Source organism: Trichechus manatus, unplaced genomic scaffold, assembly GCF_000243295.1.
Source record: "Trichechus manatus latirostris isolate Lorelei unplaced genomic scaffold, TriManLat1.0 scaffold00104, whole genome shotgun sequence".
Lineage (NCBI taxonomy): Eukaryota > Metazoa > Chordata > Mammalia > Sirenia > Trichechidae > Trichechus > Trichechus manatus.
Window position 1 is genome coordinate 7,765,482 of NW_004444040.1, and position 12,811 is coordinate 7,778,292.

General features: G+C 37.5%; 1 protein-coding gene across 1 annotated transcript in view; it reads left to right on the forward strand.

Moving 5' to 3' along the window:
* Positions 1–12,811, forward strand: part of PLCB4 (phospholipase C beta 4) — a 423,663-nt gene that overhangs the window by 20,478 nt on the left and 390,374 nt on the right. The window contains exon 2 of the mRNA XM_023737565.1: positions 12,032–12,085. The gene's annotated coding sequence lies outside the window, so the exon portion shown is untranslated. The remainder of the gene's footprint in view (positions 1–12,031; positions 12,086–12,811) is intronic.

A 12,811-nucleotide genomic window follows, 5' to 3' on the forward strand; every position in this document is an offset into this window, starting at 1 on the left:
GTCCTTTAGCAAGTCATGTCACCTCACCTGTCTCAGTTTCCTTATCTCCTAAGTGAGAGCTTGGGTTTGTAGAGCTTACTTTCAGATTTACCCTTTTATCATCATGAAGTCTTCCTCTCTGTCTCTAATAATAATCCTCATGTCGAAGTCTGTTTTGTCTTGTATGAATATAGACAGTCCAGCTTTCTTTTGCTTACTGTTTGTATGGTATTTCTTTTTCTGTCCTTTTATTTCCAATCTACTTGTGTGTTTCTCTTTAAAGTATGTCCCTTGTAGAGAACATATCTCGATTCTTGGATTTATTCTTATTCATTCTGGCCATCTTTGCCATTTGGTTGGAGTATTTATTCCATTTACATTTAAAGTAATTATTGATGTGGTTGTATTTTCTTCTGGACTTTAAGTTTTATTAGGCATATTAAATTTGCATTTTTATTTTCTACATCTTCCCAGTTTTCCTTCAGACTTAACTTTATGACCAAAAAAAAAAATCTGGAGTAGGTTAGATACTTATTAGCGTAACTGGTTTGTTAAATGGATCACACTTAGTATGACACACAGAGAAAATAGCTTTATTTCTTCTCCCACCTCTACTTTGGTATACTCTCTTGCATTTCCCTTCTCTGCTTTTGGATATTTTTGGCAGATCCTATAGCTTTTTGAATCACTATAAAGTATTCCCATTGTCGTGAAGTCGTTTCCGACTCATAGCGACCCTCTAGGATAGAGTAGAACTGCTCATAGGGTTTCTGAGGATGTAATCTTTGTGGAAACAGACTGCCACATCTTTCTTCAGCAGAGCAGCTGGTGGGTTTAAACCAGCAACCTTTTGGTTAATAGCTGAGTGCTTAACCACTGCGTCACCGGGACTCCTTATAAAGTATTAGAAGAACCTATTTTTCAGATATTAGGAAAATGTAGTATAATGTCAATCAAAACTTCCATTCTCCCAACCAGGTTATAGCATTCTCCGTTTTCCATCCACAGGGCTGACCTCTGGCTTGACAATCTGCATGAGGAAGAAAGGTAACTTCTAGTTTAACTATCCTGTCTCCATCTCTTTCTACCCACTGTCTTTGACTCCTCCAGAGCCAGCAGGGGAGCAGAAAAGAGGCCGAGGCTGTTTTCCTTAGTGGGTGCTGCTTGTGTCCATGGCCAGCTCTTTCTCCTACAAACCTGGATGGGCTTTTCGTAGATTCCCTGCAGGGTCAATTAGCACCATGCTGTTATTGATGTGGGCAGTGTAATCCCTGCACTACCATTTCTTTTTTAAATTTTATTTATTATTATTATTTTTATTGTGCTTTAGGTGAAGGTTTACAGAGCAAATTAGTTTTCTGACATTGGTTGCCAACCCTACAACCTATCAACACTCTCCGCTTCTTGACCTTGGGTTCCCCGTTTCCATTTGCCCAGCTTTTCTGTCCCCTCCTGCCTTCTTATCCTTGCCTCCGGGCTGGTGTGCCCATTTATTCTCATATATATGGTTGAGCTATGTGTATTATTATTTGTTTTATAGGACTGTCTAATCTTTGTCTGAACATGAACCTCATGAGTGACTTCAGTACTGAGTTAAAAGGGTGTCTGGGGATTATACTCCTGGGGTTTCTCTAGTCTCCGTCAGACCAGCAAGTCTAGTCTTTTTTTTGTGAGTTTGAATTTTGTTCTACATTTTTCTCCCAGTCTGTCCGGGACCCTCTATTGTGATCCCTGTCAGAGCAGTCAGTGGTGGTAGGTGGACACCATCTAGTTGTGCTGGACGCAGTCTGGTAGTTGTGGTGCATTAGTCCTTTGGACTAATCTTTCCCTTGTATCTTTGGTTTTCTTCACCTGGGTTACCACTTCTGACTTCAACTCCTGTCCTCCAGTGGCACATGACCGGAGTGTCCCTTTGTTCCTGTCCAGGCAGCCCACATGTGTGAAGACTTTTCAGGATCACTCCAGCCTGATTACCCTACATGGTATCCACTTGTCCACAAGAAATCTCACATCTTAGCTCCTGTTTCTACATTTACTATGGCTCTCTGGCCTTGCTCTACTATTGCAGGCTGCATTAGCAAGCTTGAGGGCTCTAATCTTACACATGTCCCACAGAACAGGCTGTGGGTTTCAGAAATGAGGCTAACATCTAGCCTGGGAAGAAGATATCGGCCTCCCTCATTGTGGAGAGCCCCAATCTATGAGGGTTATTTGAGGCACTTGGTCTGAGCTACTGGAAAGAGGGGGAAAGGAATCTGCTTTCTGCTCCTGAGAATTATCTTTGAAAAAGTATCTTCTGCAGTACAAGTTCTTCTCATAGGTAGGCTGTTGAGTGCCAGAGGGACCCCTGGTCTGTTTTGGCCGTGTTGTAGCAAGTCCTGTGGGCATGTGAAGAGAACTCATTACCTACTGCTTTTAGCATTGAGACTTCAGCTGAAAATCTGAGAAAACAGGAAAGTATTGCTGGTTAAAAGAATTTAGAGATTACTGGCTAAACAGCAAATTTCACAGGTAAACATTATATATTCAGCTATATTTATAACTTGTGAACTACCACGCTGTATTGTCTTCTCCCCCTTCAATGACAGGAAATACTAAGTATAAAATACATGCTTGATAAAGCAACGTGGGGTGATTTCAGGATATTGGTCTCTGGGGAAGTAAGGTGACCAATACGATAAGAGGAGTGAGGTTTCTAATCTGAAACGTTCTTGCTGACTTGGTTAAAAATTGGTCACTTAAGTGGAAAAAAATATAATTCAAAACTATTGTTAGCTCAGTCAAATTAGTTGATCAGGTTGGCCGAGGTAGATAAAACCTGAAACTGGGCTGACAGGCATCTCTGGTGGAAATCTCTAAAGAGTGCAGATAGTGTACATATAATGTATTATATTGTGTATATGCATGTATATTTGTACGTGTTTATAAAATATGCATATGTATGTATAGATATATGTACATAGATTATATTTTTGTAGTTCCTGTATAGCTGTCATATAGGATCATATAGGGTCACTGTGAGTTGGGATTGACTCGACAGCAGTAGGTTTGGGTTTTTTTTTTTAATATAGGTGTCAGAGAAAGATATGGCAAATGATGAGGTTACTTCAAATATATATTAAGAGTTGGCAAAGAATAAATAGCACAGATAAAGTACAATGGTTTGGAACAAGAAACAGGTGAATTTTCTTAATTTCTGGAGCAGATACAAATGAATATAAAATATACTTACCAGTTCATTAGTTAGCCTTTTTCTGAAGTAGAAAATAGCCTTAAAACATTCAGTATGATTTTGTGCCAGAATCTATAGGTGAAAGTATGAGAAGTCATTTTAAAGTTATAGCTTTAATTTTGTCTAGAGTTAATTTATCAGTATAGTATTTTCAAAATATAGTAAATATATTAATACAGTGGTGCTTTATGTGAATAAAAGGAGACTAACACTTAGTAGTGTCTAAGAATTTTAAAAATAACTTTTGAGCTTATAAAAGTAACACATAATCATTCTAAAAGTGCTGGAGAAAGAAAAAGGCAAATGTACTCGTAATCTAATCATGATAGGTAACTAGTATAGGCCAGAATGAGACACACCAAATTGCTTTTTGCTTGTCGGCACATTTTTCTCCACAAGTTAAAAAAAATAAAAAAAAGGTCTTTTCAGTGCAGAACTTTCTTTGATCTATATTTAATCAGCTCACTTATTTCTCTGTTAAAAGCTAATAAGAATTCTCTTTCATGGCTTGACTTTATATGTAAGAAGCGTGCCAAGATCATGTGCAGTCTAATCAGAAATCTGCTAAATAGAACTCCACAAACTTTATTTGTAGACTAGATTTTTATATAATTTTTTGAGCTTGAGGCGATTGTTAAGAATTACTTTAAGACACAGAAAAACAATAAGGAAAGTTAGCTGGTATGTAAGAAAGCTGGGTTTTAACACTTCAGCCTGTTTTTCCTTCCCTCCCTGGAACTGCTTATGGCAATTAATTTAATGTGGACCTTAATATGTCATTTTGTAAATGGGGCAGTGTCTGTCTGATTGTGGGGTCAAGTGCAAGAAGGAATGCTAATGCTTTTGGTCTATTTTGGGGGTGTATTTTCAGCAAGGTGAACATTCATGAAAGAGTCCTAATTTGCTAGAAAGCTTGGAGTTTTGAGCCAGAGATTTAAAAGGAGAAGTTGTGTACAGAGTTTCTATGTTAAGTATTACCATATATCGCCTTTGAAAAATATCTTCATCCGTTTCTTTGATTTTTGATATCTGTCTTTTAAAATTGTTGGCTGTCATGGATTGAACTGTGTCTCCAAAAAGTATCTGTCAACTTGACTAGGTCATGATTCCCAGTATTATATGATTGATTTCCTTATGTGTTGTAAATCGTATCACTATGATATAATGAGATGGATTAGTGGCAATTACACTGATAAGATCTATAAGTTTAGATAGTGTCTTAAGCCTTTCTCTTTTGAGATATAAAAGAGAGAAACGAGCAGAGAGACAGGTGGAACCTCATACCACCAAGAAAGAAGCACCGGGAACAGAGTGCGTCCTTTGGACCCAGGATCCCTGTGCCCGAGAAGCTCGTAGACCAAGGGAAGATTGAGGACACAGATCTTCCTCCAGAGCCGACAGAGAAAGCCTTCCTCTGGAGCTGATGCCCTGAATTTGGACTTGTAGCCTACTAGACTGTGAGAGAATAAATTTCTCTTTGTTAAAGCCATCCGCTTGTAGTATTTCTGTTGTAGCAGCATTAGATAACTAAGACATTGGCCTTTGGTGGAGAGTGAACACACTGAAAAATAACTTTATAGAAGAGACACTGTGAGTGCTATAACCTTAAATGGAGAATATTAATTTTTGCATGTCACAGAAAACTGTGGAAATGGGTTAGCCAAAAATGAGAATATGTATATCTTCTTAAAGATAATGCCACCATTTTTTGGAAAAAAAACTTGACACTCTCATACTGAATCTTGATTTTTTTCCCCCAAACGTCTGTATGTAGAAAAAAAATTAAAAATAGACAACTAATAGAAAGAGGGAGACAAGAATGGAAATGGGCTTAATCACATAACTATCCCCAGATAAGTCTGGCTTCTAATACATTTTCAGTTTTTCCAAATGGTGTTGGGTAGCAGCCTGATAGAAACAATGACTTGCAAAATACTCTGTATTGTTAAAAAAAAAAAAAAAAAGGTGCTAGATAGGTTTATCCTGAAATGGCAGAGTGAGCAGCTTATGTTCAAGCTAATATGTTGCAGTTAACTTTCCATCTATGTAGGTACATCACAGACTGTGCACATATTGTGTAAAAATAATTACCAAATGTTGCGGGGGTGGAGAGTCTATTTCTTCTCATGAGAATTTATAAAGTTGTTAAATTAGGTTTCTTTGGAGTTGTAACAGTTTATTCCATTAAGATGTTTACTGGATAAATATTGTCACTAAGATTTTCATCAACCTCAAAGAAGTATTATTTGTACACTGAAGAGTGTTCCACAGTCTATTGCAATATGCATCTTGTTTTTCTTCTTTTTACAGTAGATGGTCCCCTCTTTTGGTTCAAATAAATACATTATGTTAAATTGCTTCCATATGCCAGATATCTTGTATGCATAGAAACAGTGGCTTTTATTTTTCAGCCCACTCACCGACCAGGGTCTCCAGAATCTTGGGGTCACAGTTTGTCTAAAGGTGATGTGAAAGCTGTAATGCTTATGTGTACTATATATCGGGAAGGAGTGATCTCACTGCTGATAGACAGTCATGGTTTTATTTTGCATCATTTCTAAGCCATTCAAGTACATGGTGGAGTTGCCATCAGCTTGATTGCAACTAACAACATGGCTGTGTAGAAACTTTGTGATTCCTTACAGCCATAAAATGGTCTGGAGAAGGTCCTTATCTGTGTAATGCTGAGCCACGTCTGACGTGGGTGAACAGTAATTGTTTACCCTGCCTATGTGTATGCATATGAGTACCCTGCATATGCTTTTGGGCAGGACTTCGAAAGGGTACATTCATGGCCAATGAAGCAAAACGAGAGCAGACCCGAATTTTTACAATTTTAGTGATCCAGAATGGGAAAAATTACAACTTGAAGCCCTGTAATGAGAGATTCAGAAGAGGCATAGTGAGTCCTCTCAGGAGCCTGATGTGTGAGATTGAATTATTGCCAGGACTGTGGAGAATGACATACATTCAAAGCTGCAAAGCCAGCCTCCATCTTTGGCTGTTTCCCACTCTGCGCAAAATCCAAGGGCAAGAGGTTTGGTTGCTATGCAATGCGTATGTTGCCCTTGTTTTCTGAGAGGGAGACTAAGTGTCTAGCAGAGCTTTGACCTGTAATTTTTCTCATTCTGGTTACCGTACCGGTTCACCCAAATTCTAAAAATTTGTGTCTGTTCTGGTGTCACTTTCTCTGCCGTGAGTGAAACAGGAAGAACTGGTTTGAAGCCCTGCTTTTGGGGCCATAAATTGAAAGTTCTTGTAAATGTTACTTCACCTAATATGCGTGTACAAGTTGTAAACAATATTTTGTAAAGACCAAGTGAGTAAGCAGCGTGGTATAGCAAAAAAATGAGAGCTGACATCCTGGGTTTGAATATCAGATCTACCGTTTAATAGATGTACAGCCTCAGAGGAGCTCTTAGTTCTTCTGAACTCATCCTCGTCTGAAAGGGAAGACACGTGACTGACTGGGGGTTGTGAAAAGTAAATGAAATACTATGTGTGAAGTGCCTAACACATACCTGGCTGGTAATAGCTACTTCTTAAGTGTAGTTTTTTTTCTTGCTGTAGACATGTGACAAATATGTCATGCTGGGTCAAATGAACATTTTCTCCAGCTCATTATTTATTTCTAGAAATGATGCTCATAGATTCTTTTTTTTTTTTTTTTTTTTTGGAGGACTGTGTAGATTTTGTAGAGTATCTTGGAAAAGTAGTTTGTTGTTTTGCTCATTCACTCACCCTTTGTGAATACTTGTTAAATTCCAGCTTTCCTGCCCTCTATGAGTTTATGTTCTATCAAGAGAGATCAATACATAAGAGAGAAAGCATTGTAGAATTTTAAGTTCCCTAGGAGATGCGTTCCTGAGACTCTGTAGAAGCACAGAGTAGGGGCATCTAAACCAAGACAGTCCTTAAGCCTTCAAGTTGTATCCTTATGTTCTTATTTTCTGTTTTTTAGTGATGTTTCATTTCTGATGCTTGATCCAGCCATGCCTCTAAATCTTTACTTTTCTTTGTTGAGACATACAGGTTTTGAAGACTATCTTAAATTAGAAGATGCTCCATTTCTTTGGTCATTTGAATAGTCTTGCTGTCTTTTTTGCCATCTTTTTTTTTTTTTTTTAATATATCCTTAATATGAGGGTTTAGTGGTCCAGAGGAAAGCACAGTGTGTCTTCGTAGAATGAGGTGGCCTGTTGTGTCTGATGCTTTTCGTGATGACTGTACTCTCTTAGCTTCTTGGCCTTTTTGTGTGAGGCATCCTTTTGACACATGTGAAACTATTGAGTTCAGCAGCGATGATTACATAACTGTGTTATTGGACGGCTTTATGGAGCATCACAGCTTGTGGAAATAGGAACATCTTCTGAAAACACAAGAGGAGGAAAGATACATTATACTTGGTGTTTGTAGAATATTTTTGACTGTGAATAATAGAAAGCAGCAGCTTAAACTCCCAGAAGTTTATTTGTCACATCTAACATGAAATGCACCTTTTGGCAGGTGTAGCATCTTGGCAGTGCCATTAGAGAACCAGCTTCTTTCTGTCTTTCCATTCTTTATTGTCTGTTCTTTGTCCTCTTCGTTGTAAGATGGCTCTGACCACTCAGCAGGTATTCCCAGGAAAGGGGGAAGGAGACATGTTCATATCATGAGAGCAGATTTTCTCAAAGCTGTCTTTGTCTTGCATCTCAGTGGTCAAAACTGTGTCACATGGTCATGTGTAGCTGCAAGGAAGTCTAGGAGAAACATAATTTTAGCTTGGCATATTTCCCTCCAGAACAAAATCAGGGCTCTGAACATTGAGTAGACAAATAGCTATGGTTGCCATATCTGAGAATTTCATTTTTGTAACCTCTAGTGGCTTTACTCTTAGAGATCATGATTTGGTATTACTGTATTTTTACACAAATACTGCACGCTTTCTACGATTGTTTGCCAACCATGCTGTCCCCCTGTGGGGTATTTTCATAAGTGTACTATGCTAATTTGTTTTAAAGCAACATGTAAAAAAAATGGGATAGTGGTGCTTATGAAAATACTTCGTGTGGGGGAGGGCGCAGTTGGCAAACAATCATAGAAGGCACACGTTATTTGTGTAAAAATACGGTAGTTGGCCTCTCATTTATTCATTTATTCAACAAACATTTATTAAATACATAAGACCATATAGTATACCCTTCCCAGTTTAATAAAACTAGACTTCAAATTATGACTACATGAATGAAAACTATCTGATTACGGTGTAAATTAATGGAAGTTTTTCTTCATTCATGTAGTAAATTGCTGCAACTGTGGTTTTCAAGTTGAAAACAATTGAATTTTGTTTAACTGACCCCCATCAAGTAACTTGTTCATAATTATTACCCCCACACTCCCTTCTCTGACCTTCGATCCTTTCACCAATAAGTTTGGAAGCCTGCCTAATAAGGCAAAGTTGCTCTAGTTTTCCCATAATCTTCCTTATGCCAGCTTTTATGTGCTTACCCATTAAGTCAAACAAATTTCTTTTTCAGAATTTGGCATTGTTTCTTTACTGGAAAGAAAACAGATTGTTCTAGGCCAGAAAAACTTGGAAAAAAAAAACAACAACAGTAAAGCATGAACTAATTTTTTTTTTTAATCATCAAATCTCATGTCAGGATTCAGTATTTGATCCTGAACATACTCTGTTGAGAGGGAACCCAAATTTGTTCTTGCCTCTGGTTCATCTATGTAGCAAGCTTGGCACAGTTTTACACATATTCTTTCAGCAAACCATGACTTAAATCCTGCTTTTTATTTTATGTCCAAGGTCAAGTTTACAGTAGTGGTGTCTGGCAGGGTCAGTAAGTCAAGTTTTGAGGCTGTGAATATGATTTTACTTTGTGTAACACTCTCCTGCATATTGTGAAAGCGGACCTCTGGCCTCATCTAGCCACTTCTTGTCTCTTTCAAATTCCAAGTCAAAGTTGGAGAGTCTCACCCACTTGGAGTGCCCAATTTTTGGCTGTTCCCCAGGGACAGATCACTCAAATAGCATAAGTGGGTTGCAGATCTTACATCTGTGGTCCCAAAGCTTGTACCAATAAAGGATTTTTTTTTTTTTTTAATTCCTTTTCAGATCTCTTGTTTAGAAAGAATTTTGTTCATGAAACAGATCACATTGACGTTAATGATAAGTCATGCATTTCCCTGTTTGTATTAATCAAAGGCATATTTAACTGCCAACAATTTTTGAGAAACATGAGATAACCAGTATATCTATACTGATATCACATAATTCAAAGCAGAGATATTTGAAATAATAAAAAAGCAGCTTTATTGTGGGTAAATATATATTTTTATTTGGCTTTTGAAATACTGAAAAAAGTTTTAAGGCCATTCTCACTACATTTTTAGTACTGTTATCCTAGCGTGATAATTGATTTTTAAATTTTCTGCTTAACGTGTTTCTCTAGTTTTTTCTTTTTTTGGTGCCAGGCATTGGGAAAACAGGAAGGTTGAGATATTTATGATCTGTGTATGTCTCTCTTTCTCCTTTTCTCATACTTTCACACATAATTTTCATTGATGACTTTTTTTTTTTTTTTAACTTTTTATTATGGAAAATTTAAAATATACATAAAAGGAGAACAAATATTACAGTGAACCTTCATGTACCCCATCCTTAAACTACAACAAATTCACGGGCACTTTTGTTTCACCTGTTACCCTTCCCCATCAACAACATCAGCTGGATGGCTTTGAAACAAATTGTGGATATCATATTATTTCTGGATGGCCAGTTACAAGCTAAAGATCTGTAAGGGGCCCTGTATCAGTGGTCACTGTATGCTATAGATTGTGATTTGGCTCAGTGTGTTCATGCTGACCCATGTTTCCCTATCAGTCCATCAGTCTATCATGGCTTTATTAGCAAAGTGTACCTGCATCTGTGGGATGGGCAGAACGTGGCATGGGAAGCTATTGCTGTAGGCCCTAATTATACTATATTGCCAGTGAGCTGGCCAAGGTAATGCTGGCTAACATTTGAAGTGACCAAAAGCAGGAGAGGTAAGTTCACAGATGTTGGCTTACTTTGGGGAGTCCATATGGAGTTGGTGTTGCTTTGAAGGAAAGAAGTTCTGGGCCTAAGCATGACCAAGAAGCATGTTCCTCAACCTTGGCTATTTGTAGGCATGGATGTGGTTGCAGGATTCCCACTCTGTTCAGTAAGATGTTATGAGAATTTTTACTTAAAGTTTAAAACATATTTTCTGCAAAGAAGGGAGCAACTGAAGCCAACACAAGCTAATGTAGGAGACCCCATTTGATGTGTGTGTGCGTGTGTGTGTGTATGTGCATGTGTGTGTGTGTGCATCTGTGTGTGTGAGTGATTTCTCTGGAGTGTGGTCTCTTCCAATTTATACATTGGCAGTCATTTCAAATCCTTGGAGTTCTTTTGAGTCAGAAATTTTGGCCATTGTGTCTGAATCTGCAACTCATTATTCCTGTTGGAGATTAAATTACAGATGGAACATAACATATCAGAGTTGGAGTCAGAATTACATTCTTGTGGACATCACTCTTTTGGTCATTTTAATTGGATTTAGTTGGAAACAGTATACAGTAGTAGATGATTAGCTTATATTAAATGTTAAACCATTTACTTCCTTATTTGAATATGAGTGTACAAAGTTAAAATATTAAAATAATTGAATTTACATCAACAAATAATTTTGAACAGAGAAGTCATATTTAGTATTATTAGTGACTGATAGGTTTCCAAGATTCCCTGGTGGCACAAATGGTTAAACACTTGGCTGCTAACCGAAACATTGGCAATTTGAACCCACCCAATGGCTCTGCAGGGGAAAGACCTGGAGATCTGCTTCCATAAAGATTACAGCCAAGAAAACCCCATAAGGCAGTTCTACTCTGTCACATGGGTCACTGTGAGTCAAAATCAACTTGACAGCATCTAACAACAACAATCGATTTCTATGTCAATTATTTATTGAAAGTAATAAATGTAAAATAAAATTGAAGGGACCCTATTTTAACTTGAGGAGCCCTGATGGTGGAGTGGTTAAGGTCTTGGCAGCTAACTGAAAGGTCGGTGGTTCAAACCTACCGGCCACTTCGTGGGAGAAAGAGGTAGCAGTTTGCTTTCATGAAGATTTACAGCCTTGGAAACCCTATGTGGTAGTTCTGTTCTGTCCTGTATGGCCACCTTCGGAATTGACTTGACGGTAATGAGTTTGGCTTGGTTTATTTTGATTTAATTTCCTCTTTACGTTTTTCTTGATCCCAAAGTCTTCACTAACAAAACTAGAGGCCATTGAAGCTTACTGACTTGGACAATAAAAAATATTCAGCTGGCAGTGACAGCAACGTACAGTTCTGTTATCTTCCTTTTACCTTCCAGAGGCCCTTAGAACCTCTCCATCTCAATTCCCCACTGGAAAAATTGAAACAGGAGTGGAGTTTTATACATTTACTTCTTCATGTATACATTTATTTTATGGAATTAAAAAATTTGAAAATATATCATTGGGATAAATGTGAAGTCAATATTTTAATTGTAATTTGGAAAAGTTGCCGTTTATCAGTTTTCTTTTGGGACTGATCCATTTACTTCTTAGAAATCAAATGATTGGAATCAAAATCTTTAAAATATTTCATTAGGACAGAAATAAAGAAGTGCTTTAAGTCTAATTTAAAAAACTGTCCATTTGTTTATTATTGTAAATGAAACACAACATGAAGAGATTATAGCAGAGCTTCAAAGTTCACCTTTGCTACTTTACTTTCTATTACTAACGAATCGTCTTTTTTCTTCTTTTTTCCCCATAGGAAAAGACAGTTTCTCTGTGATATGGAATCCTGAAATGTGATCTTCTTAAAAAGGTAGGCGTATGTGCTTTTTAAAATAAATTCATTACTTTTGTATTTGTTTTGTTATCTTGAACAAATTACAACCCAGACTACTTAATCGAGAAGCAGTTTTTATGCTGCTAAGGCATGCCGTTACGGATTGAATTAAAACCTCAGGTTGAGCTTTCTACATTCAGTATTTGAGTTTCATAGGCTTTTTAAAAAATGACTATTTTGAGATAATAGTTGATGTCTGTAGTAGTCAGTGGAGCCCTGGTGGTACAGTGGTTAAGCGCTCAGCTGCTAACCAAAAGGTCGGCAGTTCAACTCCACCAGCCACTCCTTGGAAACCCCACTGGGCAGTTCTACTCTGTCCTATAGGGTTGCTGTGAGTCGGAATCGACTTGACAGCAATGGTTTTTTTGGTGCAGTAGTCGATGTATGTAATGTGTAATACGTGAATCTCTCAGTAGATACATTTTTTATTGAAATAGATTAATTTCAGCCCTTCCTAATGAAATATGTTCCTGTTTATTCAGTGAGTGACTTCTTTCTAGGAAGCCCAGAGAGTTTGAAAATATAAAATCGTCTGAGGCCTGTAAAAGTTGTCATATCCATTTTTTTCTGTGAGATTTATTTTTCAGAGTGTTGTGATTTGAAATCTTTGCTTATTGCTTCTTTAGCTACAGCTAGGTTGTGGGCATTCTTGGGCTTGCTGACCTTTTTTGTAATCTATACAGAATTCCAAGAGATTTCTCA